The sequence below is a fragment of the Mixophyes fleayi genome, chromosome 4, assembly GCF_038048845.1.
Source record: "Mixophyes fleayi isolate aMixFle1 chromosome 4, aMixFle1.hap1, whole genome shotgun sequence".
NCBI classification, from domain to species: Eukaryota; Metazoa; Chordata; class Amphibia; order Anura; family Limnodynastidae; genus Mixophyes; species Mixophyes fleayi.
In genome coordinates this window covers 306,464,639-306,477,424 of record NC_134405.1, presented here as the reverse complement: position 1 = coordinate 306,477,424, position 12,786 = coordinate 306,464,639, and the positions used below count along the sequence as shown (strand labels likewise).

General features: G+C 41.9%; 1 long non-coding RNA gene across 1 annotated transcript in view; it reads right to left on the bottom strand.

Annotated features, from left to right (window-relative positions):
• The window catches only part of LOC142150172 (uncharacterized), a 36,624-nt gene extending 30,997 nt beyond the window's left edge, over positions 1-5,627 (bottom strand). The window contains exon 1 of the long non-coding RNA XR_012691057.1: positions 5,543-5,627. This is a non-coding gene — a long non-coding RNA (uncharacterized LOC142150172). The remainder of the gene's footprint in view (positions 1-5,542) is intronic.
• Between the last annotated feature and the right edge of the window lie 7,159 nt (positions 5,628-12,786).

Here is a 12,786-nt window from a genome sequence, read left to right as displayed (position 1 = left end):
GGTTGAAACTAGGACAACCATCTATAGTCACTGTAAGTGTCCTCTTTGCATACAGCAGTCACTGTGCATTGCTGCCTTTATAATGACAGCATGCTTTTTATTACAAACATACATTACCAATGCATCTGGCACAAAATGCAGACAGACCGGTTGGTTTAAAATGTTTCTGTCCTCTCTAATACAGCCAGGTCAATAAACAGCAACTTTCTGCTAGAGATAAGAATTGAGCAGTTAAATAACAGAAAAAGGTTAATCACTGAACTTAGCAACAAACTGTTCTACAAATCACCAAAAAGTCTTCTTCTTAGGAAAAAGTATTTAGAAAATGCAAGTCCAGTATATATGTGACTGACTTTACATAATACAGGACAAGAATGCAGGAGCACATTTTAAACACTAAAGACATACTGATCACAATAATAATAACTTCTGTATTAGACTTTTTAATATGGTTAAATAATATAATATCTGAAATAAACCTAGTGCACATTTTGATGAAATGTGCGTATATATGTGTACACATGTTTCTAATGCCAGTAAAACGCTTCCTACCCAATATGGCACTGATAACTGTAAAGTTTGGTGGAGGAATAATGATGCAGTTTTTCATGGTTTAGCCTGGGCTCATTCATTCCGGTAAAGTAAAATATTAATGTTACAACACACAATGACATTCTAGAGCAGGGGTAGGGAACCTGTGGCTCTCCAGGTGTTGTGAAACTACAAGTCCCAGCATGCTTTGCCAGTAGATAACCAGCAGAGAGGTGGCAAGGCATGCTGGGATTTGTAGTTTCACAACACCTGGAGAGCCACAGGTTCCCTATCCCTGTTCTAGAGGATTGTGTGCTTCCAAGTGTGTGGCAACAGTTTAGTGAAGGCCCTTTCCTGTTTCAGCATAACAATACTCCTGTGCACAAAGCGAGGTCCATCAAAAAATGGTTTCTCAGGTTTGGTGTGGAAGAACTTGACTGGCCTGCACAGAAGCCTGACCTTAATCCCATAAAACACCTTTGGGATGAACGGGAATGCCAGCTGTGAGCCAGGCCTTATTGCCCAACATCAGTGCTTGAGTTCACTAATGGTCTTGTGGCTGGACTGAATGGGAATCCCTGCAACCATGTTCCAAAGACTAGTGGAAAGCCTTTCCAGAAAGTGGAGGCTGTTATAGCAGCAAAAAGGGGACCATATATATATATATATATATATATATATATATATATATATATATATATATATATATTTATATATATATATATGTATTTTTTGGTGGACAGTCGTAGGTTACCTTGGACAAAAGGTCATAGTCATGGCCACTTGCTACCTGTGAGCAACCCTGTTGCTCGCACACGTGGGGCAAATGAAATGTATCTTTGCATGTTTCTTACCGTATAGATCTATTGATTGCTCACTCTTCTGTGCATAATATTGAGAGCTGGAGAGACTGATTCAGAAGAGTCACCAGTCTTCCGCCAAAAAATCTCCTGGCAGCTGCCTACAAGAGGCTGAATATATCAGGTATATCAAGTGGCAAAGCGAGCACTAACAGTCATTATGACACTGCTGGCATTGCAGTTGAGCTGGATCATTCATAATTAATAATTACAGGAGATTATTCTAACTACTGATAGATAGGCAGGTAGGGGTCAGGGGTAGAGCTAATCTGAAGCACTTAGGATAAGATAATTGGGCATTAACTTGATAAAACAAAACACAAAACAACATTCATTTCTTGAAATATTTTGAGCTGTCCAAAGACAACAGATCAAAAAGCACATTTACGCTATTAACAAGTACTTGAAGAAAACTTAGACCTTCCATGCAACTGAGTTAAAGAACTGATGAAAGTACACTTTTCGACTCTATAAAAACAAGGTCAACAAATAACTTTTCAATGCGATGTTAAAGAAAATCATTTCTGATGAGACTTCAGGCATCAAAACATGTAATGTTGATCTACAGTCTAGCAAAAGGGCTCTCAAAAAAACCTTATCATTCAGCTCCTTGGATTCTTCATTAATAGTTTAGAAAATTTCCTGCATGTTATGTTGTGTTTTTAAGTATTTAAGTGTTTATTTGTGCCCAAGGGAGGGATAGCTAGCGGTGAACTGGTTAATGGCAGAATGATGTTAGCCTGTCTTCACAAACTCAGAGAATGCTAATTCTGTGCTTCTTTTTGTAAACGGGCAGGAAACACTTAGACAAAGCAGATGTGTTTTTCTGATTACCCGGGATGTTAGGGAACTTGGCAAGCTCAGTGTATTTCATAACCTGACAGGGAAGGTCAAAGACACCTGCTCTAGTTACTGTTTAGATAAAGAAAAATAAAAACACACAGGCATATATAAACTATGTTATGTTATGTTTAGTGAAGAGGCGTGTAGTGTACACGTGTGCTAGCCAAAATATAGACACTGGGGCTGTGTGGCCGAATGCAATATTATAATTAATACATTTACTTGATTTGTCAAAGCATCAAGCATGAAACATTTAAGAATCCACTTTCACTTCTAATCATTTGATCAAGGGCTATCCCTTTAGTTATTTATTTCAGCCCTTGTCTAGTGTTTATACCTGGTCCTGAACTAATATGTACTTTAAGCTTGTACAGATGGAATATGGTTTATTGCAGAGAATGGTGCACAGTGTTAAAGATGGAGAATCTGTATTATAATGTGACTGATCTGTGATTATTTGTTCTTAAATCTTGAATATTCAAAAAAACATTCTTTGCCAGTGAATCCCTAATTGGGACTTCACTGCGCTAGATCTGTGCATGCTCAGAAAAAGGCTCTACCTTGTTCTGCTCTTCTAAAAGCAGAGTAAGTGCCCATGAGGGTGGAGATTTTTCCCTAAACCAGGGTTTCCCAAACCCAGTCCTCAGGGCTCCCCAACAGTGCAGGTTTTCCATATCTCCTTGCTGGAGCACAGGTGTATTCATTACTTACTGACACATTGTAACAGATCCACAGGTGGTCCTAATTATGTCACATGTGATCTGGAAAACCTGCACTGTTGGGGAGCCCTGAGGACTGGGTTTGGAAAACCCTGCCCTGAGCCCTCATCAAAACTTTGCATTGAGATAGGGCCATACTGTGCTCAACCCCTGCAGACAAGCAGTAAGTCCTAACTAGTCTGATCAGACACATTAAATTGATAGAATATCACATAAATAGCAGCTGTGGGTGTGTCCAGGTAGACCATGTTACATAGATACAAGCAGGTAGATAACAGTAGCTGAGTAAGTATACTTTTATTTCCATTAGTTTGTGTCACAATAAATGGCTGGTATGTATTTGTGTCTCTGTGTATACTGTGCCATCTGCAGAATATGTGAATACATTGGTGTCATTTTTGAGAAATCGTAGTTCCTCAGAAGTTCCGTTGCTGTCTAATTAGCCATGGCTCACTGGCTGAGAGCACCAAGTGAACAACAAAGGTAGATATTAGCTACAGACTTTGTAAAACCTCCCTCTGTACCAGGCAACAAATCGTAAATGAGAAACCTTCCTGCATTTTTGTAAAACACTGTGCTTGAGATGCTATTCAAACAATTAGAATCATATGAAACTAAAATGAAAACTAAAATGAATAATGATAACACAATGTTTACTAAATTGAGAAAAACTAACAGTGTTTTCATTGAGAACAAAAGGTTAAGAGTATATGATCATATATTCTATTTAGGGATTTTTTATTTCTTTATAGCCTGGCCAAACAATCCAAGCTAGCTCAGGAACATGCAACCTGCAGTACATAACACATAATTAACCATGTTTTGTTTTAGGTCTATATATGTCATAATGTGACAACTCTGTCTGATCAGCTACTTAAGACGTAATCTAAGGTATGTGTACATACTTCTTGACATTGCTTCCACAGAGTTTACACTGTAGACTGTAGAAGGCTTTTTTTTTTTAAACTAATCAATTTGATCTTGCAAACACTGACGGTTATTTTTCAATTTTTCTGCTACGTTTAGTTTGACTTGTTCTCTAATTCTCAGAGGCTTATAAATATATGTATATTTTTAAACCAAAAGTGTGAAGCACCTAATTAATGAATCTGACTTTGAACAGATGGTATGTTTTATTCATTGTGTATTTTTCCTACTTCTGCCCCCATTCTGTGTAACTACCAGTTGAAATTTTTATAATTAAACCCTTTTGAGTCAGAGTCGATGGGGTTAGTTTTTTAATGAGATGGGGAAGGGGTCGTTTTACAATCATTACCTGCAGAGGGTGATTTCGGTGATGTAATGAGATAGAACAGTGAGACCATAATATAGCAAATGTGGGAAAAAAAAGGAAAAAAGATGAGAAGCGAACAGATGGAGAATGAAGAATAAAAAGGCGTTTGTGTGTGTGCATGTTTTCACATTTTACAGAATGCTTTGTTCGGTTTATTATATTTAATATTATTTTTGTACTTTTTATACAACATGCAGTACTTATTATGTGTTAGCTTTCAGCTTTTATATCATTTGTATCGTTAATTAAATTAGCAAATATTTTCCACTTTTAGGATTGTTATTCACCAAAGGCTAAGATCCTACTCCATATGATGACTACATTTCAAGAAATTAAATATTAGTCTTTAATAAAAATAATAAATTATGAAGCTTTTAAATGCCTTAAGTATGTTACAGGTACTATTGCGTTTTGTCACATTAGAGCTGAATTAGATTAAAGTGTTTTAACCTTTTTTACAAATCACACAGTTTAGAAAATTTATTTAATGGAAGAATATACAAATTACCTTTTTATGTTCTATGTGGTAGATATGGTTTACTGTTTAGTAGATGAGTATACAGCCATTTTTCCCTAGAAAATGAATTCATGTGCAGAGATGTCGCCTTGGACTACAACACTTATATTATATAAATACACTACTATCCCAGAATCATAAAAACAACTACTTATTTATTAAATTCACATATACCTATTAGTAGTATACACAATTTACCAGCTGCTATTATAGACTGAACACAAGCAATGACATGCAGTTGTATCGAAAAGCAAATTAACTTTGTACAATCATATCATGTGTAAACTTGTAGGAGCAGTATTAGCAGCGGTTGGGATTGTCTCAAGATAATAATATATCTTTTAGGAAAGCAATTAAAGAGGCTATCTGTGGTATATAGATTGATATCGCATGTGCGGTTCACAGCCCAATAAGTGTCTAAAAAGATCTCACTGCTGTGACCACCAGTCTCCTGATTATTTGCTTTCCAAATTGCGACTTTTTAATGCGAGTCCGCATCCGCAGTATAATCCTGACCTTAAAGCAAAAGAAAATATGTCTGAGTTCATAAAACTATCCCCGGGGCTGATAACGTTCCAGTTGGATAAATGTGAACTAAATAACCGTTCTTGACGCGTTTTAGTGCTCGCTGGCACTTTCTGCAGAAGGATATTGAACTCATTGGTATTTTCTCTTTCGCATAATATACCGTATTTCCCCATGTATAAGACGCACCTTTTCCCCCAAAATTTTGGGTCTAATAACTGGGTGCGTCTTATACAGGGGTAGTAGCACTTACCCTGTCAGATGATTCCTCTCTCCGGTAAACTCTTCTCTCTGTCTGATCCTGATGCTGGAAACCTGATTAAGGTCCTCTCTGCGATGTCCGGATGTCCTTTCAGGACCTTGACAAGGTCCTGAAAGGCATTCTTTCAGGACCTTGAGGTCCTGAAAGGATTGTCAAGGTCCTGAAAGGACATCCGGACATCACAGAGAGGACCTTACTCGGGTTTCCAGCATCAGGATCAGACAGAGAGAAGACAGAAGACTTTACCAGACAGAGGAATCATCTGACAGGGTAAGTCAGAATTCACTATAGCGTTGTCTCTCCTCTGTATAAGCTGCACAAATACTCTGTGAAAAAATTGAGGATAATATTTATCCTCAATTTTTTCACATGATTTATATAGGTGCGTCTTATACAGTGGAGCGTCCTATACATGGGGAAATATGGTATATCTGCAATTTGAGACTGCATGATCTACATTCTTGCAGCACCTTTCAATTACTTATATCATTTCAATATCTACTTCAATTACAGCGCCCAGGGTTTCTTTTTGAAAAAAAAAATTCCCTTGGACTATAGTTTCACCATCCAAGCTCATATAAGCAGAAAAACAAGTTTATAAACATAGTTCGACTAATGCAATAAAAACATTATACCGTATTATAATGACACCTGAGATAAAGACAGTCTGACTATCCCCTTTGTTAATTTAAATTTACACACATGTGGCCAATTTTGTTTTAAAGCTCTTAAGAAAACTCCTGGGGAAGTGAGGACTGGAAAGAGGATATAGTGGTGGTGTTACCAAGTCAATCTGGTAACACCACAGGGCTGTCACAGAAATCAACAGGAATGGGCGTATCTGCTATGATTGATGCAACTGTACTACAAGACATTGAATCTAACACTTCCCCGGTGTTCACCAGTGACCTCGGCAAGGAGATATGGGCTTGACTGCATGGGACATGCAAGTTTCGGCCACCTTAGAAAGCTCTTCGTAGGGTAGTTGGTGAGTTGCCATAGTGGAGAATGAACAAGCCAGATCAAAACCAATGCAGGCAGAGCAGGTACCAAAGGAATAAGCAAAGGGTAGCTAAGAATACCTGAGGTCGAACCAGATGTCAGTAAATCTAAAATCATGGAGAGAAAGCGTAGTCAAGGCACAGGTAAGGGTCAAAACCGAAGAGTCATTCTAAAGGGTTAAATAGTACTGAGAGGAAGGTCTCACAGGAACCAGAGTTCAAGACCATTGATACTCTGGCCTTGTGGGGGGCGGGGCATCTGACAGGGACCCAATCACAGAGTCTGACAGGAACCCAGTGGTCAATATTTATTCAACTGCCATAATGTGATACGAGGTGGTAAAAATTAATTGGTGCTTGTGACTAGAGATGCTTAATATTTTTAGGTGGTTTGAAATTTTGCAAATTTGACAACCTTGTGCATGTTTGTTTCTTTAAAAAATTGTAAACACAATCAAGTAATGTTTTTAATTAATCTAAATATATCTTTTTGTTTGCAGCTTTGCTGTTTGAGATACGCCATTGTCACTCACCGGACCGTGAGTGCCTCTTCCCGGACATTTAGGAACCGTGGCCGTCCACCTTCCTGAGGGTCTGCGCATGCGCAGCCCTTTTCTATACTTCAGTGTATACCCCTTTAACTTAATTGGCAGATCAGGCAACCTCCCTATATTAAGCACCTGTGGTCACTACCACGTTGCCTGATCTTGGAGTCTCATTCCTCATGAGTCTCTGAAGGTGTTCCTGTATTACTTGTGTATTCAGTGCTGCTGATTCCTGTGGTTTCCAAACCACTTCTACTACTGTGGTTCCATACCACTTCTACCATCAACTTTATCATCATGACTGTTTGCTGATTCCTATCCGCTGCCTCCGTGCACTACAGTCTTCTACACCACTTCAACGTTATTTTATATCAATGTGACTGTTTGCTCATTGCTATCCGCTGCCTCCGTGCACTCCAGCTTTTACCTCACTCACCTGCTTCTCATCAAGTTTGTTTGCTGATTTCTATCCGCTGCCTCTGTGCACTACAGTCTCCTGCTTGCAACTCGCCTGTGTTCAACATCGTGACTGCCAGCTGACTACTATCCGCTGCCTCTGTGCACTACAGTCTCCTGCTTGCAACTCGCCTGTGTTCAACATCGTGACTGCCAGCTGATTACTATCCGCTGCCTCCGTGCACTACACTCTCATCTCATCTTTGCTGTGGCTTCCTCAAGACTGCCGCTTTTCATTACCATCTGCTACACTTCGTGATCTACAGCTCCTGCCCTGCGCTGCACTCCTGTTTCCCATCGCTGTTGGTTCCTGTGGTTGCTACTGGTTACCTCCGTGTGCCGCTGAGTCCTGCCGCTGTGGTCAGCGCTATCGTCCATCTCCTGCTGATCCACTCTCCACGCCTTCACGTGTTCCACTGGCCTCTACCCTCCTGTCAGCATTGGATTTGTATCTCTTCTACTACCCTCTGCTGGATCATCTCCATTCTCCTGGGTTTCCTATGAGTCCAGTTCCACGTGTTGCTGACTCCTGTGGATTCGTGTCCCTGTCGGTCTACTCACCTGTGCGCTGCACCTGCTAGACCGCTGCTTCTCCTATCCAGGGACTTCCTATCCAGTCGGTCTCCAGCCGCTCAGGTACCGCTGCAATCCCATCTGACTGCTACTGCTGAACCACGGTATGCATACTTCTCATTGACTGTGCTGTGTATTGCATATCTTGCTGGACTGTGTTTGGTTCTCTCTGGAGTCTGCTATCCGCTGAGTCTATTGCCATCATTGACTGTGTTATCATTGTGCTGGACTACTTCAAGAGACTTTCTAGATTGCAGACCTGATCAGTCATTTACATATATATATACCTATATTGTGCATATTACTGTGGATCGTGTATAAGGTGCCTGTGTATATCCTGTGTTGCAGTCTTCCCCCGTGCACCTCCTCACATATATATGCAGTGGTACAACTTGCTGATGTCAGACCACTGATCCCTGTTTCCGGTATCACCTGTTCCATTATCCTCTCACATAGCAGTGGTACAACTTGCTACCGCAGACCACTGACTACCTGGATACCTCCACTTGGATTCCATTCCTTCACTCAGACAGCGGTACAACTTGCTACCCGCAGACCGCTGACTCTCATCACCTCCTTGTTTCTGTTGGACATTCCTCCTCACTATAGCAGTGGTACAACTTGCTATCGCAGACCACTGACTACCTTCACGTGTCCTTGTCCATACAGTTCCTTGTGTATCATTACTTCATTATTACCAGTGTTGCTAGTCATAGACTTTCCTGAGCATCTCATCGGTCATCATTTCATGTTCCGTGATCACCCAGCTACCAGAGTACCCTATTACCATCTACATTGCTCTGGTAAGCCTACCATCTGGTGATCCCTGGGTAAAGACTCCTAGTGCCCGTGACAGTAAGATCAGGCCATGACAGACCCAGATGTGGAACCTACCGCCAAAGAGATGCTGCAACATCTGGTTAGCCGTGTGGAGCAACAGGATGCCCGCCAACAGCTGTTACTTCAGTGTTATCAGTCATTAACCTCCCAAGGAACATCTGGACAGACTGTGACAGCTACTACTGAAGCTCCTGTGCTTTCCTCCGTTTCCCCATTGCCATCCCAGGTGTCTATAGCTTCCACGCTTCACCTGCCTACTCCGTCAAAGTACGATGGAGACCCCAAAACTTGTAGGGGTTTCCTTAACCAATGTTCAGTCCATTTTGAGCTCCAACCTCAAAATTTTTCTACCCATCGTTCCAGAGTGGCCTATCTTATCTCTTTGTTTTCAGGACAAGCCCTGGCTTGGGCCTCCCCTCTGTGGGAGAGGAACGATCCAATATTACAAGATAGTGCCAAATTCATTTCTACATTCCGAAGTGTGTTCGATGAACCAGGTCGTGTGACCTCCGCTGCTTCCAGCATCCTCCGTCTGCGACAAGGATCTCATACTGTAGGCCAGTACGTCATTCAATTTAGGATCTTAGCCTCTGAACTTCAGTGGAACACTGAAGCCCTAGTTGCCGCCTTCTGGCAGGGACTTTCCGATAAAATTAAAGATGCACTGACTACCCAAGAGCTTCCTTCGTCACTTGAAGATTTGATCTCTCTATGCCATCGTGTTGATATGAGATTTCGTGAAAGAGAGGCTGAGAAAACGACTTCTGCTAAAGCACCTTTTCGCTCTAACCCTCAATTTCGTCCAGTGTCACCCGCTGTGATTCCCATGGAGATTGGACGTTCCAAGTTATCTTCTGAGGAGAGGAAACGAAGAGTCAAGAATAGACTCTGTATCTATTGTGCTGATTCCACTCATGTCCTCAGCTCCTGCCCTAAGAGATCGGGAAATGCCAGGCCCTAACTAGTTCTGGAGAGGTGAAGTTAGGGTCCCTGGAGTCCTCTCCATCGTCTATGAAATCTAAAGTCTGCGCTTTTGATGTGACTATTTCCTTTGCTACCAAGACCTTTGAGTCACAGGCATTGATTGATTCCGGAGCAGCAGGAAATTTTATTTCCAAATCGTTAGTTAATCAATGGTCTCTACCAATGATTACCTTAAAAACTCCCATTACTGTGACGGCTATCGATGGATCACGTCTCATCAACGGTCTCATCACCCAGAGTACGTCTCCAGTAACCCTTCAGATTGGTGCTCTGCATCATGAAGAGATATCGTTTTTAATTCTTCCTGTTACGACAAGTCCGATTGTCCTAGGCCTTCCATGGCTTCAGTGTCACTCTCCCCAGATTGACTGGCGCACCCCTCAAGTCACGTCTTGGGGGCCTGAATGTCACCATCATTGCCTTTCCCAAGTCATTCCTCTCAAGGTACAGCAAGCTTCCATTTCAGCTATTTCACCGGGACTCCCTCCTCAATATGCTTCATTTACCGATGTTTTTGATAAAGCTCAGTCTGAACGTCTTCCTCCTCATCGTTCTTGGGATTGTCCGATTGATCTTCTTCCTGGCAAGACTCCTCCCAGAGGCCGGGTCTATCCACTCTCGTTACCTGAAACTCAAGCTACATCTGAATATATACGGGAGAACCTCCAGCGTGGGTTCATTCGACCTTCCACCTCGCCCGCTGGAGCTGGGTTCTTCTTTGTCAAAAAGAAGGATGGATCATTACGCCCTTGTATAGATTTTCGTGGACTCAATGCCATTACTATCAAGAACCGGTATCCCATTCCGTTGATCACTGAGCTATTTGACCGCATTAAGGGAGCCCGTATTTTTACTAAGTTGGATCTTCGTGGTGCTTACAATTTAATCAGAATCCGTTCCGGTGACGAATGGAAGACGGCGTTTAACACCAGAGACGGGCATTACGAATATCTGGTAATGCCTTTCGGGCTATGTAATGCCCCCGCTGTTTTTCAGGGTTTCATCAATGAGATTTTTCGGGACTTATTATATGTATGCGTCGTCGTCTACCTGGACGACATATTGATTTTTTCACAGGACCTGCCTTCTCACCACCAACATGTGGCAGAAGTCCTCTCCAGGCTACGGAAAAATTCATTGTTCTGTAAATTAGAAAAATGTTCATTCGAATTACCCCAGATTCCATTCTTGGGGTATATTGTTTCCGGAGTTGGTCTGAAGATGGATCCTGACAAAGTAAATGCTGTACTACATTGGCCCCAGCCAACTACTCTTCGTGCCATCCAGCGTTTTTTAGGTTTTGCCAATTACTATAGACGCTTCATTCAAGACTTTTCTTCCATTGCATCTCCTATTGTGGCCCTGACTCGTAAAGGGGCTAATCCTAAGCAATGGTCTACTGAGGCTATTCAAGCCTTTCAAACATTAAAAGAGTCCTTCTCTTCGGCTCCAATCCTTCGTCAGCCTGATGTGACACTCCCTTTTTTCCTAGAAGTAGATGCCTCTAATGTGGGCTTAGGAGCTATTCTCTCCCAACGCTCGGAACAGCAAAAATTCCACCCTTGTGCCTTCTATTCTCGGGGTCTCCTACCCGCAGAGAAGAATTATACCATCGGAGACAAGGAATTACTGGCTATCAAAGCCGCATTAGAGGAATGGAGATACTTGTTGGAGGGAGCTCGCCATCCGGTGACGATCTTCACGGATCATAAGAACTTGTCATATCTCCAGTCTGCCCAATGCTTGAACCCTCGTCAAGCAAGATGGTCTCTTTTCTTTTCCCGTTTTGAATTAATAATTACCTTCAAACCAGCTGCCAAGAACAAAAAAGCTGATGCCTTATCTAGAGCCTTTGCTACGTCCTCTGATATAGAAGAGGTTTCCAACCATACCATTCTAGACCCCAAATGTATCTCACTGGCTGCTTCATCCACCAAAACGCTACCATTTGGGAAGACCCTCGTGCCTCCTACTCTAAGGAGGAAAATCCTTTCGTGGTTCCATGCCTCTCGTTTTTCTGGACACGCCGGTGAACACAAGACTTTTGAGATCCTCTCTCGAAGTTACTGGTGGCCTTCAATGAGGAGAGACGTCAAAGAGTTCATTGCTTCCTGTGAATTATGTTCGCAATTCAAATCCTCCCGCAGAACCCCAGCAGGGTTGCTGCGACCACTACCCATTCCGTCCAAACCATGGACCCATATTAGTATGGATTTCGTTACTGACTTACCACCTAGTAAGAACCATAACACTATTTGGGTCGTAGTGGACAGATTTTCGAAGATGGCTCATTTCATCCCTCTGTCTGGTTTGCCTTCCTCGTCTATCCTGGCTGAACATTTCATTAAAGAGATCTTCCGTATCCATGGATGTCCATCTGAGATTGTGTCTGATAGAGGAGTACAATTCGTGTCCAGATTCTGGCGAGCCCTTTGTAAAACCTTGGGCATACGATTAGCACTCTCATCTTCTTACCATCCACAATCCAATGGACAAACCGAACGTGTCAATCAAGATCTTGAGACTTTTATAAGGATATTTTCATCAGCCAATCAAGACAACTGGGTAGAGTTACTCCCTTGGGCTGAGTTCGCCCATAACAACATGTACCATGAGTCATCATCCAAAACTCCATTCTTTGTGGTCTACGGTCACCATCCGTCTTTTCCGGAATTTCCTGCCCTCCCGCCCACCCAAGTTCCTGCGGTGGAGACTGTTTGTCAGACCTTTAAAAATATCTGGTCTCAGGTTAGAACCTGTTTGAAGAAGACATCTGTCAAATATAAATCTTTCGCTGATAAGAAGAGGCGGGCTATTCCACCACTAAAAATTGGAG